The sequence below is a fragment of the Lissotriton helveticus genome, chromosome 8 (genome assembly GCF_964261635.1).
Source record: "Lissotriton helveticus chromosome 8, aLisHel1.1, whole genome shotgun sequence".
NCBI classification, from domain to species: domain Eukaryota; kingdom Metazoa; phylum Chordata; class Amphibia; order Caudata; family Salamandridae; genus Lissotriton; species Lissotriton helveticus.
Window position 1 is genome coordinate 414,463,524 of NC_136069.1, and position 12,987 is coordinate 414,476,510.

Below are 12,987 nucleotides of genomic sequence, written 5' to 3' on the forward strand. Positions count from 1 at the left end.
GGCCACCGCCACCCTGGCGGGGGCAATCCGCCTGACATCCGCATTCTAATTCCCCCCCGCCATATTAGGATGGCGGGGGGGACCGCGGCGGACGAAAACACCGTCCGCCGCTTTTCCGCCCCGGTCGCATTGCGGCCGGGGCGGTAATGGAACCATATGGTGGCGGTGTCTATCAGACACCGCCATCCATATTAGGGTGCCTGTCTGCAGCTGCTTTTCCGCGGCGGCAATGCTGCCACGGAAAGGCAGGCGGGGATTGCTGCGGGGGCCCCCTGCAGGGCCCCCAGGTTCACGACACTGTCAGGGGGCACATGGGGGGTACCTATGGTACCCCCCCACATTTGCATATGCAAAGTGGCAGACACCGCGCGGTGCCTGCCGCTTTGCATATGCAAATGCAAAAAAGCATTTTTAGCATCGTGGCGGGCGGTGCAGAGTGCACCGCCCGCCACAATGCTAAAACTACAGGATGTGCCCGCCACTGTGGCGGGCACATCCTAATGCCCCCCACGGGACCCCCGCCCTTATGGCGGGCGGTCCCGTTTCCCACTATGGTGACGGGCGGACAAAGTCCGCCCGTCATCATAATGACCCCCTATGTTTGCCCTGGCCGTGGGGAGGTTGCGGTCTCCGAGGCTCATATCGGGAATGGGGAGACAATAGTTTTTTCTTTTTCTTTTCACTTGGATTCATGAATGTTTACAATTTGCTCCACGAAATTTTTAAAACAAATGCTTTTTGGCCTGGCAGAGTCCTTGGGGGACCCCACCACCAGGCCTAGGGGGTCAGGGTATTTCTACCATGTCTTCTTCTCTTTTTGTAAACATTTTTGTTTGTGACTAGGCTGAGTCAGAGTCCCAAGATGGCTGCCAACACTTCCTGGTTCAAGGGTTGGCAGCGAGTAAGATCTCTGCACAATATTGGTAAAATTGGCGGAGGGTCTGCACCTCTACATCTACAAATTTATATTTTAAACTACTGAACAGATATACATTAAAGAACAAAAAGTGCTCTTTCTGGCCCAGCGTTATGACAAATTTGGTATAATTCCGTCTAGCAGTTCGGGCTGTAGTTGTGTCTAAAACCCCTATGGGACATTGCATGGGGAAAACGTGTTTTGGGTAACCCCCTTTTTCTCAGCCCCTGTAGGAAAGTAGGAGCTGCTTTCATGGTTACCCCTACTTTTTGCTGGTGTCATCCTGTTTTCTGACTAGTCTGACTGAGGTCCTGCTAGACACGATTCTGCCCTCCTGCAGCTGAGCTCGAGCAGTGGAAGGTAGAACAATAGATTTCCTGTCACAGGGAGGTGTGACCACCTCTCAGACAGGACTTAGTATATTGGGCTGGGGGCGCGTGCCAGCACCACCAAACTGCTTTCAATGGCACATTTGGTGCCCTCGTTGCATACTCCAGTTAAAACCAGTTCAGGGAGCCATTGGCTCCAGCTCTGGTGTGAACTCCTGTGCCTTCAGCCTGTCGCGTAGTTCCTACCAATTCATAGGATCTGTGCATTGTTCGGACAACACAAACTAAGGGCTTGGTGTCAAGACTGATTCTGGACACCTCCGCAGGATATGTTCTTATAGACCAGCTAGCTCACAGTGCCACCATAAGCCTTTCTAACCTAACAGAGAGTGAATGTTTTCTGGCAACCACTGAACATGAGAACCCTGTCCCCTCAGGGATCGTGGAAACAGTACAGAACCACTTGCTCAGTCTCTCGTGCTTACCAAGTCCCAGAGAACTACACAGAGCATATACAGTGGAATGTTTTCAATAATATTTATTCAAAGATATAATAGAGTTCCTCCAAAAAACAAAACATGATTCCCCGAAATTAGGAGATGAACATATTTGCGCACTAACTTTCGCTGGTGACACTATCTTGTTATCCCAAACACCAAAGGGTCTCCAAAACCTCTTAAATACACTGGACCAATATTGTAGGCAAAAAGGGTTGGAAATAAACCCATCAAAAACGAAATATATGACTATTAGGCCCCACAAATGCTTCAAGAATAATATGAAGTTGAATGGAGTTACCTTGGAGCGAGTTTCTAATTTTGTCTATCTTGGGGTAACTAATGATTCTAAACTCTCAAGGAACCCTCAGATTATGAAATCTAAATCAATTTTAACACAAAATGCAGCCCCAGTTATAAAAAAAAAAATCTACTACGAGTTGGGGGGGGCCCTCTTACCCCTAAATATGGGGGAAAATAAGATCCGGAGGAGGTTCACTGCCCTATCGGAAAACACACCTGGGATCCCCCTAATGCTAGATCTGGGCATTAGGTGGATTGAACATAGGGCTATCTGGATGACTCTTTCGCATTGGATAAGAATATGGACCACGGAGGAATTGCGAATTGATCGCTCAAGATACTTTTGTTACCTTCCCATGGTTGGTTCGTACCCATAGGTAGTTTTGGGATTTGGGTCTGAGCAGGTTTTGGGAACAACCAAACCTGTTCATTCCTGAATCCAAACAGGAATGTAAAACCATTTACTGGAATCTCATTGAGCAGAGTGCCACCTTAAACTGTAGATCTGGTTCACTCACAACCCAGTTTTTGATGTTCAAAGTAACCCCCTGCTTTGAATTATTTTTAGATGAGATTGAACCTTTACTCGCCAAAGTACTGTATTTAAAATTTAGATACAGTACATTACAAATTAAGTCATTTACATCTAGATGGGGTAAAAAGGATGGTGAGGAAAAGAATTCCAAATGTACCCAGTGCTATTCAGGGAGAGAAGAGGATATCACACATGTACTATTCTTCTGACCGTTATATGAAATTCCAAGGACAAAATGATTAAAACCTTAGGAATGTGTGCATTAGAAAATATACTGAAATGTTGCATATCCTAAAGTCCAATACTTCTAGGTTGGTTGTATTTGGAACTAGTAGATTTTTATTGGCAGTCAATTTTATTAGGTTAAAGCGAGGTTTAAAGTTTTAAATAATTAGCGGAAAAGGGGAAACTTTGTTCTTGCGATCTTACAGTGGGTTAGATATTTCTTTACACAGCACTTGCACTTTGTGGCATCAACCTTTTTGTAGTTGAATGTCAAAATCTAGCATCCATGATAAATTTGTATGTGGCACCTGCATTTCGTGTAAATAATATTTTGTTGTTGATTGTTAAAACTAATATCTATGACTGGCAGCGAATTCTAGATCTCCTCTATCTAGTTATCATAGAAATAACTGCAAGTTGTGAAATTCTTAGAGGATGCAGGATACTGAAACTAACATGAGACTGTTAGGCACTTTGCACTTTATATCTTCTGTTGGACAGGCCACATGAAGGGCTCGCTCCCTCCCCGCAGGACAGGGCCCGGGCCACCGTCAGCACCACTGCCCGGCCCAACCGCCATCTTGGACACGGCACCACGCGGCCGTGCGGCCTCAGCCCGACCCCAACCCTGGGCCTGGCCAGGCCCCGACATCCCGGCACCACCCTCCACCCAGGAGGTGAACGGCCCACTTGGCAGGTCAATGGGAGTACGAAGTGTCGATGGCTCTCCCCCGCCAGGTGCCGAGCACCCCCAGCTTCCTCGGGCGCTGGCTCCACCCCCCTGCTGGGTGTCTGGACTCCCTCATCCCGGACCTCCCGACCTCCAAGAGCGAGGGTCCGGACATCAAAGGGCGCCAGACCTATAACTGAGGCAGCCCCAGGACAGGAAGGCAGTTGTATCCTGGAGTCGAGAGACACCGCGACGAACTCATCCTTGACGGACTGTTGGCGCTGCCCCAGCCCTGCCTTGGGAACTATTGCCCTGCCTGCTGGCGCTGCCGCGGCCCTCTGCAACCTTCATCCTCGTGGGACCTGCTGGCGCTGCCGCGGCCCTCTGCAACCTGCATTCTCGTGGGACCTGCTGGCGCTGCCGCGGTCCGTTGTAACCTTCATCCCCGTGGGACCTGCTGGCGCTGCCGCGGCCCTCTGCAACCTGCATTCTCGTGGGACCTGCTGGCGCTGCCGCGGTCCGTTGTAACCTTCATCCTCGTTGGGACCTGCTGGCGCTGCCGCGGCCCGTGCCACCTACGACCTCTTCGGGACCTGCAGGCGCTGCCGCGGTCTGACCCCTCCGAACACCGAGCTCGAGGATTGGAGCTATCACCGTTACCCACCCGTACCCGTGGGTACCAAGACTGTCCCGCTACCCCCTTCCCTTACTAGAGACTAGAATTGAGAGGATCATCGTGTCCTGATCGCCCTGTATCGTACCACTCTACTACCCGAAGTGCCTATAAAAGGTGTTACCATAAGCTTTGTGTGGTGTCCATCTGTGGGGGGGAAGTTACCTGTCTGTGCGATCACTGTGCTCGGCCGACCCTCCAGGTCCCCGTCTAACATTGGTGGCTAGCGGCGCGATCCGAACCAACGCGTACCGTACAGACAGTAACTCACCCTACGACTAAAACCACAATGACGACCAAAGAGAGCGGATCGGCGGAGAAGTTCCAGATGGAAAAGCTGGAAGAATACAACCACCGAGAGCTCAAACAATTTTGCATGGACTTAGGCATTGCTACCACCGGGCTAAGCACAAAAGAAGACTTCAAAAACGCCCTAGAGGCCTGGACAGAGACAAATACCGCAACCCCCCGGGACCCCGCAGCCCCGGAAGTCAACACCACCCGGACGGAGGAACGGAGAACAGGCCCCTCCCATGAAGAGATCCAAGAGCGGGAAAAAAATAGATTACACGAGTTAGACTTGGCACGACTCAGATTAGACGGAGAATTGAAACTGGCGGAACAAAAAATAAACTTAGAACACTTACGGCTCAGAGAAGAGCGAGAGGAAAAACAGAGACAGAGAGACCTCGAAGAAAAAAGACTGGCATACGAGCACGAGTGCAAACTAGCGGAGATAGAAATGCGCAAACGGAACAAAAACCTAGGGGTGCCCGAGCAACCGCACTCCCCGGGTCCTACCGAGCAGAAGGTCCACATCCCCAAGGATGTGGTCCGAGAATATCACCGGAACGACGACATACAGCAGTGGTTCAAGGCCTACGAGATTGCCATGACCGCCCACCGGGTCGCTCGAAGTGACTGGGGAGCCGGTCTATGGGGGAGATTCGTCAACGAGGGTCGTGATGCCCTGCTGCAGCTTCCGGACCATCAAATGACGTCCTATGACCACATGAAGGCCGCCCTCCTCAATCGATATGGACTTACACCCGAAATGTACCGCCAGAGGTTCCGCAACTGCACCAGGATCCCAGGTACGACGTGGTTGGAATACGTGAACTATTTCAGCCGAGCCTTCGAGGGGTGGATCAAGGGTAACAACGTAACCACTTACGAACAACTCTTCAATCTCATTGTGTGGGAGCACCTCTCCAACAACTGCTTTGTCGAGCTCAGGCAGCACCTCCTCGACAGTAAATTGACTGAACCCCGGCAGCTCGCCACCGAGGCTGACCGGTGGGAGAGCACCCGAGTGGCCCGGAGTGGGCCGAATGAGCAGAACAGAACCAACCAAGGTCACCATCGTCCCCGAGGAGGAGGAGGAGGCCCGGGCCGGGGCAGAGACGCCGCCCCGGCCGCACCCACTAACGCCACCCCGGCCCCAACAGGCCGGGGAAACCCCCCGATGCGCCCGGGGTTCCGAGCTAAAGTGAAGTGTCATCGATGCCAGCGAGTCGGCCACTATGCTAGTGACCCGACCTGCCCGAAGAACCAGGCCCCCGGGCCCCGCCAGATGGCGGCCGCCGCCCTGGGAGAAGAACAAGTCTCCGAAGACACGGAGACCTATGAGTCGGAGCAGGTCGAGTGGGAACCCGCCGCCATGACCCTGGCATGCCTAGGAGGAAGAGACATGGTCCCGCGGACTCCCCTGCCCGCCAACACTCGGAAGTACAGCCAATGGGTGAGCATCAATGGGCGCAAGGCCGAGGCCCTGCGTGACACCGGGGCCAGTGTGACGGCCGTCCGCTGTCACCTGGTGACCCCAGAACAAATCCTACCAAACGTACTTTGCCCCGTCCGATCGGCAGATAACTCGGAGAGCCTGTGTCGGATGGCCTGCGTCCCCTTCGAATGGGGAGGAGTGTCCGGCATGCTGAAAGTAACTGTCCGTGACGATGCCCCCGTAGACTGCCTCCTGGGGAACGATCTCGAGAGCTCCCCGTGGGCCGCTGTGGAAAGAAGAGAGCATCTGGGGATGTTGGGTCTCCCGGACTGGGCGTGCGTAACCACCCGGTCCATGGCCACCCGCACCATCCCTAGACCAAAAGAACCAGAATGGGCAGCACCTCCGCCCTCGATCACTCCAGAAGAAGACTTCCTCCAGACCGACCACCCGGACCCCACCCCAGAGGGGTCCACACAGCCCCCCGAGCTTCCCGACCTGGCTCAGTGGCGTCAAGAAGGGGGGCCCACCCAGGAACAATTCCGGCAGGAGCAAAAGACCTGCCCCTCTCTCGAGGGATTGCGTCAGCAAGCGCTCGCCCAGAGCCAAGGAGACACCACCGGGGCCCACTGGGTTTATTGGGACAATGATCTCTTGTACAGCGAACAGAAAATCGCAGAACTGGGGGCCGGTCGAGTGCTGGTGGTGCCCCTCCACTTCAGAGACTTCCTGTTGAACCTAGCCCATGATGTCCCCCTGGCCGGGCACCTGGGCCAAGACAAGACCTACCACCGCCTGGTGACTCACTTTTTTTGGCCCAAAATGAGGAATGACGTATCCAACCATTGCCGGTCCTGCCAGACCTGCCAGGCCAGTGGGAAGAGCGGCCGCAAACTCAAGGCACCCCTACAACCATTCCCCGTGGTAACCACCCCGTTCGAAAGGGTGGGAATAGACATTGTGGGGCCCCTGGACCCCCGAACAGCACAGGGACATCGCTTCATCCTGGTCCTGGTGGATCACGCTACCCGCTATCCTGAGGCGGTCCCCCTTCGTACGATAACAGCCCCAGTAGTGGGTCGAGCCTTGATGGGGATCTTCTCTCGAGTGGGCTTTCCCCGGGAAGTCGTCAGCGACAGGGGTACGAACTTTATCTCAAAATACATGAAGTCCCTCTGGCAACAGTGTGGGGTCACCTACCGATTCACGACCCCCTATCACCCTCAAGGGAACGGACTGGTTGAGCGGTTCAACCGCACGCTCAAAGGGATGATTGGGGGGTTGGAAGAGCCCCTCCGTCGCCAGTGGGATGTGCTACTACCGTGCCTTCTCTTTGCCTACCGAGAAGTCCCCCAGAAGTCCCTCGGCTTCAGCCCTTTCGAACTCTTGTATGGACACCCGGTGCGAGGCCCGCTCAGCCTAGTCAAAGAAGGCTGGGAAATGCCCCCTCTAAAAGACACTCCAGATGTTTTCAAGTACCTCCTAACCCTCCGCAACCAGACCAGAAGGTTCAGAGAGATGGCAAAAGCAACCCTGGAGGCCAGTCAGGAGGACATGAAAAGGTGGTACGATCAAAATGCATCCTCCATCGAATTTGAACCCGGCCAACAAGTGTGGGTAATGTCTCCTACCGAGCCATGCGCCCTGCAAGACAAATGGACGGGGCCCTTCAAAGTAATCGAGCGCAAGAGCCCTGTCACCTATCTCATCGATATGGAATCTTCCCGAAACCCCCTCCGGGTCCTCCACGCTAACAGACTGAAACCCCACTTTGCACGCTCCGAACTCAGTCTCCTGATGGCAACCGACAATGGAACCGAGGAGGACTCCGAACCCCTTCCTGACCTCCTACGGTCACGGGAGAAGGACGGCTCCGTGGACGGGGTCCGACTCTCGGAGGCCCTCACCCTGGAACAGCGCCAAGACTGCCGAGTCCTCCTGCTCCAGTTCTCCACCCTGTTCTCCCTCACCCCAGGGGTCTCCCCCTGGTGCTTACACGACGTGGACACTGGAGACAGTCCCCCTATCCGCCATCGGGCCTACCGCGTACCAGATCGGGTACGGGCCTGCATCCAAGAGGAGGTCGCCAAGATGCTCACACTCGGGATCATCGAGCCCTCAGACAGCCCCTGGGCCAGCCCAGTGGTACTGGTCCCCAAAGCGGCCGCTCCCGGCGCCACGCCGGAGCTCCGGTTCTGCGTCGACTACCGGGGCTTGAATGCGGTCACCAGAACAGACGCACACCCCATCCCCCGAGCGGATGAACTAATCGACCGCATGGGAGCTGCCCGCTACCTCAGCATCTTCGACCTGACAGCGGGCTACTGGCAGATCGGTCTCACACCCCGGGCCCAAGAACGATCGGCATTCTCTACTCCTGATGGCCACTATAACTTCAAGGTCATGCCATTCGGCATGAAGAATGCGCCAGCAACCTTTCAGCGGCTAGTAAACCAGGTCCTGGCAGGACTCGAAGGATTCAGCGCCGCCTACCTGGACGATATCGCTGTGTACAGCCACCACTGGTCCGACCACCTCCACCACCTCCGAGAGGTGCTACAGGCCCTCCAACGAGCTGGCCTCACGATCAAGGCCAGCAAATGCCAAATTGGCCAGGGGTCCGTGACCTATCTCGGGCACCAGGTGGGAAGCGGTCTGGTGGCCCCTCTGCAACTCAAGATCGCTGCCATCCAGTCGTGGCAGTCCCCCATCACCCAGACCGAGGTCCGCGCCTTCTTGGGACTCACAGGCTACTACCGACGGTTCGTGAGGGACTATGGCAGCATCGTAGGGCCCCTCACGGAACTCACCTCTAAAAACCAACCCAAGGAGGTCAACTGGACCCCAGACTGTCAAGCGGCCTTCGTGGTGTGGGCCCTCAAAAAGCTCCGGCCTTATCTCTTCGGCACCCACTTCCGGGTCCAGACCGATCATCGACCCCTGCAATGGCTCATGCAGATGCGGGGGGAAAACCCGAAACTACTACGTTGGTCCATCTCCCTGCAGGGGATGGACTTCACTGTGGAACATCGACCCGGCCAAGACCACGCCAACGCGGATGGCCTGTCCCGCTTTTTCCGCCTCGACGAGGAAAGTCCCCAAGAAGATGGGTGACTCTCCCCGCCTTCAGCTGGGGGGGACGCATGTTGGACAGGCCACATGAAGGGCTCGCTCCCTCCCCGCAGGACAGGGCCCGGGCCACCGTCAGCACCACTGCCCGGCCCAACCGCCATCTTGGACACGGCACCACGCGGCCGTGCGGCCTCAGCCCGACCCCAACCCTGGGCCTGGCCAGGCCCCGACATCCCGGCACCACCCTCCACCCAGGAGGTGAACGGCCCACTTGGCAGGTCAATGGGAGTACGAAGTGTCGATGGCTCTCCCCCGCCAGGTGCCGAGCACCCCCAGCTTCCTCGGGCGCTGGCTCCACCCCCCTGCTGGGTGTCTGGACTCCCTCATCCCGGACCTCCCGACCTCCAAGAGCGAGGGTCCGGACATCAAAGGGCGCCAGACCTATAACTGAGGCAGCCCCAGGACAGGAAGGCAGTTGTATCCTGGAGTCGAGAGACACCGCGACGAACTCATCCTTGACGGACTGTTGGCGCTGCCCCAGCCCTGCCTTGGGAACTATTGCCCTGCCTGCTGGCGCTGCCGCGGCCCTCTGCAACCTTCATCCTCGTGGGACCTGCTGGCGCTGCCGCGGCCCTCTGCAACCTGCATTCTCGTGGGACCTGCTGGCGCTGCCGCGGTCCGTTGTAACCTTCATCCCCGTGGGACCTGCTGGCGCTGCCGCGGCCCTCTGCAACCTGCATTCTCGTGGGACCTGCTGGCGCTGCCGCGGTCCGTTGTAACCTTCATCCTCGTTGGGACCTGCTGGCGCTGCCGCGGCCCGTGCCACCTACGACCTCTTCGGGACCTGCAGGCGCTGCCGCGGTCTGACCCCTCCGAACACCGAGCTCGAGGATTGGAGCTATCACCGTTACCCACCCGTACCCGTGGGTACCAAGACTGTCCCGCTACCCCCTTCCCTTACTAGAGACTAGAATTGAGAGGATCATCGTGTCCTGATCGCCCTGTATCGTACCACTCTACTACCCGAAGTGCCTATAAAAGGTGTTACCATAAGCTTTGTGTGGTGTCCATCTGTGGGGGGGAAGTTACCTGTCTGTGCGATCACTGTGCTCGGCCGACCCTCCAGGTCCCCGTCTAACATCTTCTATGCATATACTGCTAAAACTGTAAAACTGTAGCTCAAGTACTGTATTGTAACCGAAATGAAGATCGATGAATGTATTTCCCTATTTTTAATGATAATGTTTTGTATTTATTGCTTTGATGTTTTTGTGAATCAAATAAAGTATTTTGACTTTGAATAATATTGATTGAACCAATGTCATTGTTGCATAAAATACGTGTGCTGCAATGATTAGAAGAGAGAATCAGATAAACGTAATTACAAGCACCAAAAGCGTAAATAGTAGGTAGAGTTCTACTGTGGTGCTAAAACAATGTATATATGCAGGCATATAAACAAGGCGGTAATCTGGTGTACAACAATATAAATATTTCCCTCATAGACCATCATACCTTTACATCCGACATAGTTCCTATGTTTTTTTAGTTCACTTCAAAAGTACACCAGTGACAAAATTTGGTGTACTCTTACCATGCGAACGCTACTCTGGTGTACCTAGAGTGTGTGTAAGTGTAGAGTCAAGAATCACCGAAGGGACAATCCACCCCATTATCAAATGAGAAAAATTGAAGGACCCCATCTTTTTCACGAACTGGACACCCCTCATGAGATGTCAGACCACTGCTTAGTAATCTCTCGGCATGCACAGACTCTCAGTATCAGCAGAAGTACCTCCTCTACTAATCTATCGGGATGCTCATCTTTTTATAATAGAAAGCAGCCTTGCGATGTATACATATATTAGTGGTGTTGTGGATATAAAGATAGCCCTGGCGCCCCGTGGATGAAGATAGTGATGATATTTGTTCGTATTAAGGAATGAGACCTTGTACATTATGTTCAGGGCGTTGTGATTATCTTGTGTGAAGCTATATGGAAAAAAAATGTAGTTTCAGAGAATAATCCAACATTGTTGTGCGTGCAAATGTATGTAAAATTATCTTTTCGCATCAGAAGTTTCAGCTGGTGATGTTCAGATGACTTTAGATCTGATGGACCGCTCTGTATACTCTGTTAATCTTAATTTATACAACAGTGGCGCAGGGTGTGTCTTTTATACTATACTCCAGATGTATTTGTAAAACAGGGAGTAACTCCTTCTACAGATAGGACAGATAGAACTAGATGTCCTAAGTGTGATCTTTTTCTGCTGATGTCCTGCAACTGTTCGCACTCTGTTCATGCTTACCCAAATTTTGAGAATGGGTGATAAAGTATATGTTGTTACGTCTGGGCATTCCCATACAATTATCGATCAAAGAGAAAATGATGGGTTTTAGATATGAAGGTTCACTGATAGAATATCGATGTAGCAAACATTGATGTTCTAAATATCGAGAAAAAAAATATCGACTGCAAAAATATCGAATAACAAATATCAAGTTAAAAATATAGATGTAAAACTTAACGATTTAAAAATATATATAAAATAAAATAATGTATAGGAGATATATTAATTATTAATATTATTTTAACAAAATAAATGAAAGTAATATGCATTTTAACTAAATATACCAAACTTAGGGGCATATTCCAAGAACGTGTTATAACCATTGAAAATTAACTTAATGCAACTTTCAATATCGCAGTCTATCGCAGGAAAATTGCGCTGTGTTAACTAAGTATTCACAACACCGCAGTACCATATGATAGTCTCACGATAACACGTCAAATGACCGCGGTAAAACTAACGCGCCGCCACAAAAATGCAAAACACGAACGCAAAAAAAGCTGCGTCGAGGCCAATCGCAATACAAAAATCAACGAAAACCAGCCACAGGCCTGCAATTCACACACGCCAGGCGGGAAAAATCACCATAAAGGTAGAAAAAAAAAAGACAAACTAATGCCAAACAGCGAAGCACAATGGATGTTGCCTGAGCAAGTATGGAGGACAACCAGAATACCACAAGCCTCATGAAGGACCAGCCAGGGACCTCTGGGTCAGGGAAGGCCAAGGAGAAGAAACGTAGGAAGAAGCGGTTCAGTATACAGGAAAATAAGATCCTGATAACAGAGGTGGTAGAACACCATTAACAACTGTTCGTCACCTCCACTGTGTCATTGGCAACCAAAATGGACAGTGGCAGTCCATCGTGGACAATGCAGTGGGAGTGCTGAAGAGGACAGTGGAAGAGGTCAAGAGGCCCTGGAATGATGTCCAGCGCAAAACCAAGCTGAAACTCGCAAACAACCGGAAGGCAGCAATGCAGACTGGAGGTGGTAGTCCAGCGCCACAGGAGGACCTGGATGAGATGGAGGAAATGGTGTCCACAGTCATCAGTGGGGAGACAGTTGAAGGAGTTGGGGGACCCGGCACTGCTCAACATGACAGGACACAACAGCACCAGGGTGAGTAACCACCAGGGAATGGGGGGACAGGGGGAGATGGGTACAATGGCACACATGTACAATTGACTGAGCACATCTGCGGATAAATCATGGCCCAGCCCCCAACTGCCACCAAGAAACCAATATACCCAAGTATGCAACATCTCAGTACTGCATAAGCACAGGCACATCGCATGAAATAGAGAAGGGGCAGCAAAATCTGAGCTGCAGGGGCGACTCCCCGAAATGCAGCACACACACATTACATGCAGAGCACATCAACACTGACAACAATGTGGTACAAACCGCAACACATCCACAACAGAACACAGGACACAACTGGTGCCACTTGTGTGTAGACACGGGTCAATCACATTTTGCATTGCAGGGAAATGTGAGTTGACAATGTTCAAGTACAAACACACATCTGTTATGTAGTCGAAATGTCCACTGACTCCCATCAAATAGGCAGCTCCTCTCAAACAGCCACAATGCACATAGTCATGCAGTCTGTATGAAAACATGTACAATGTGACAACATACATGTGAACACATTTTTAAACTACATCTCCCCTTTACATTGCAGAGAG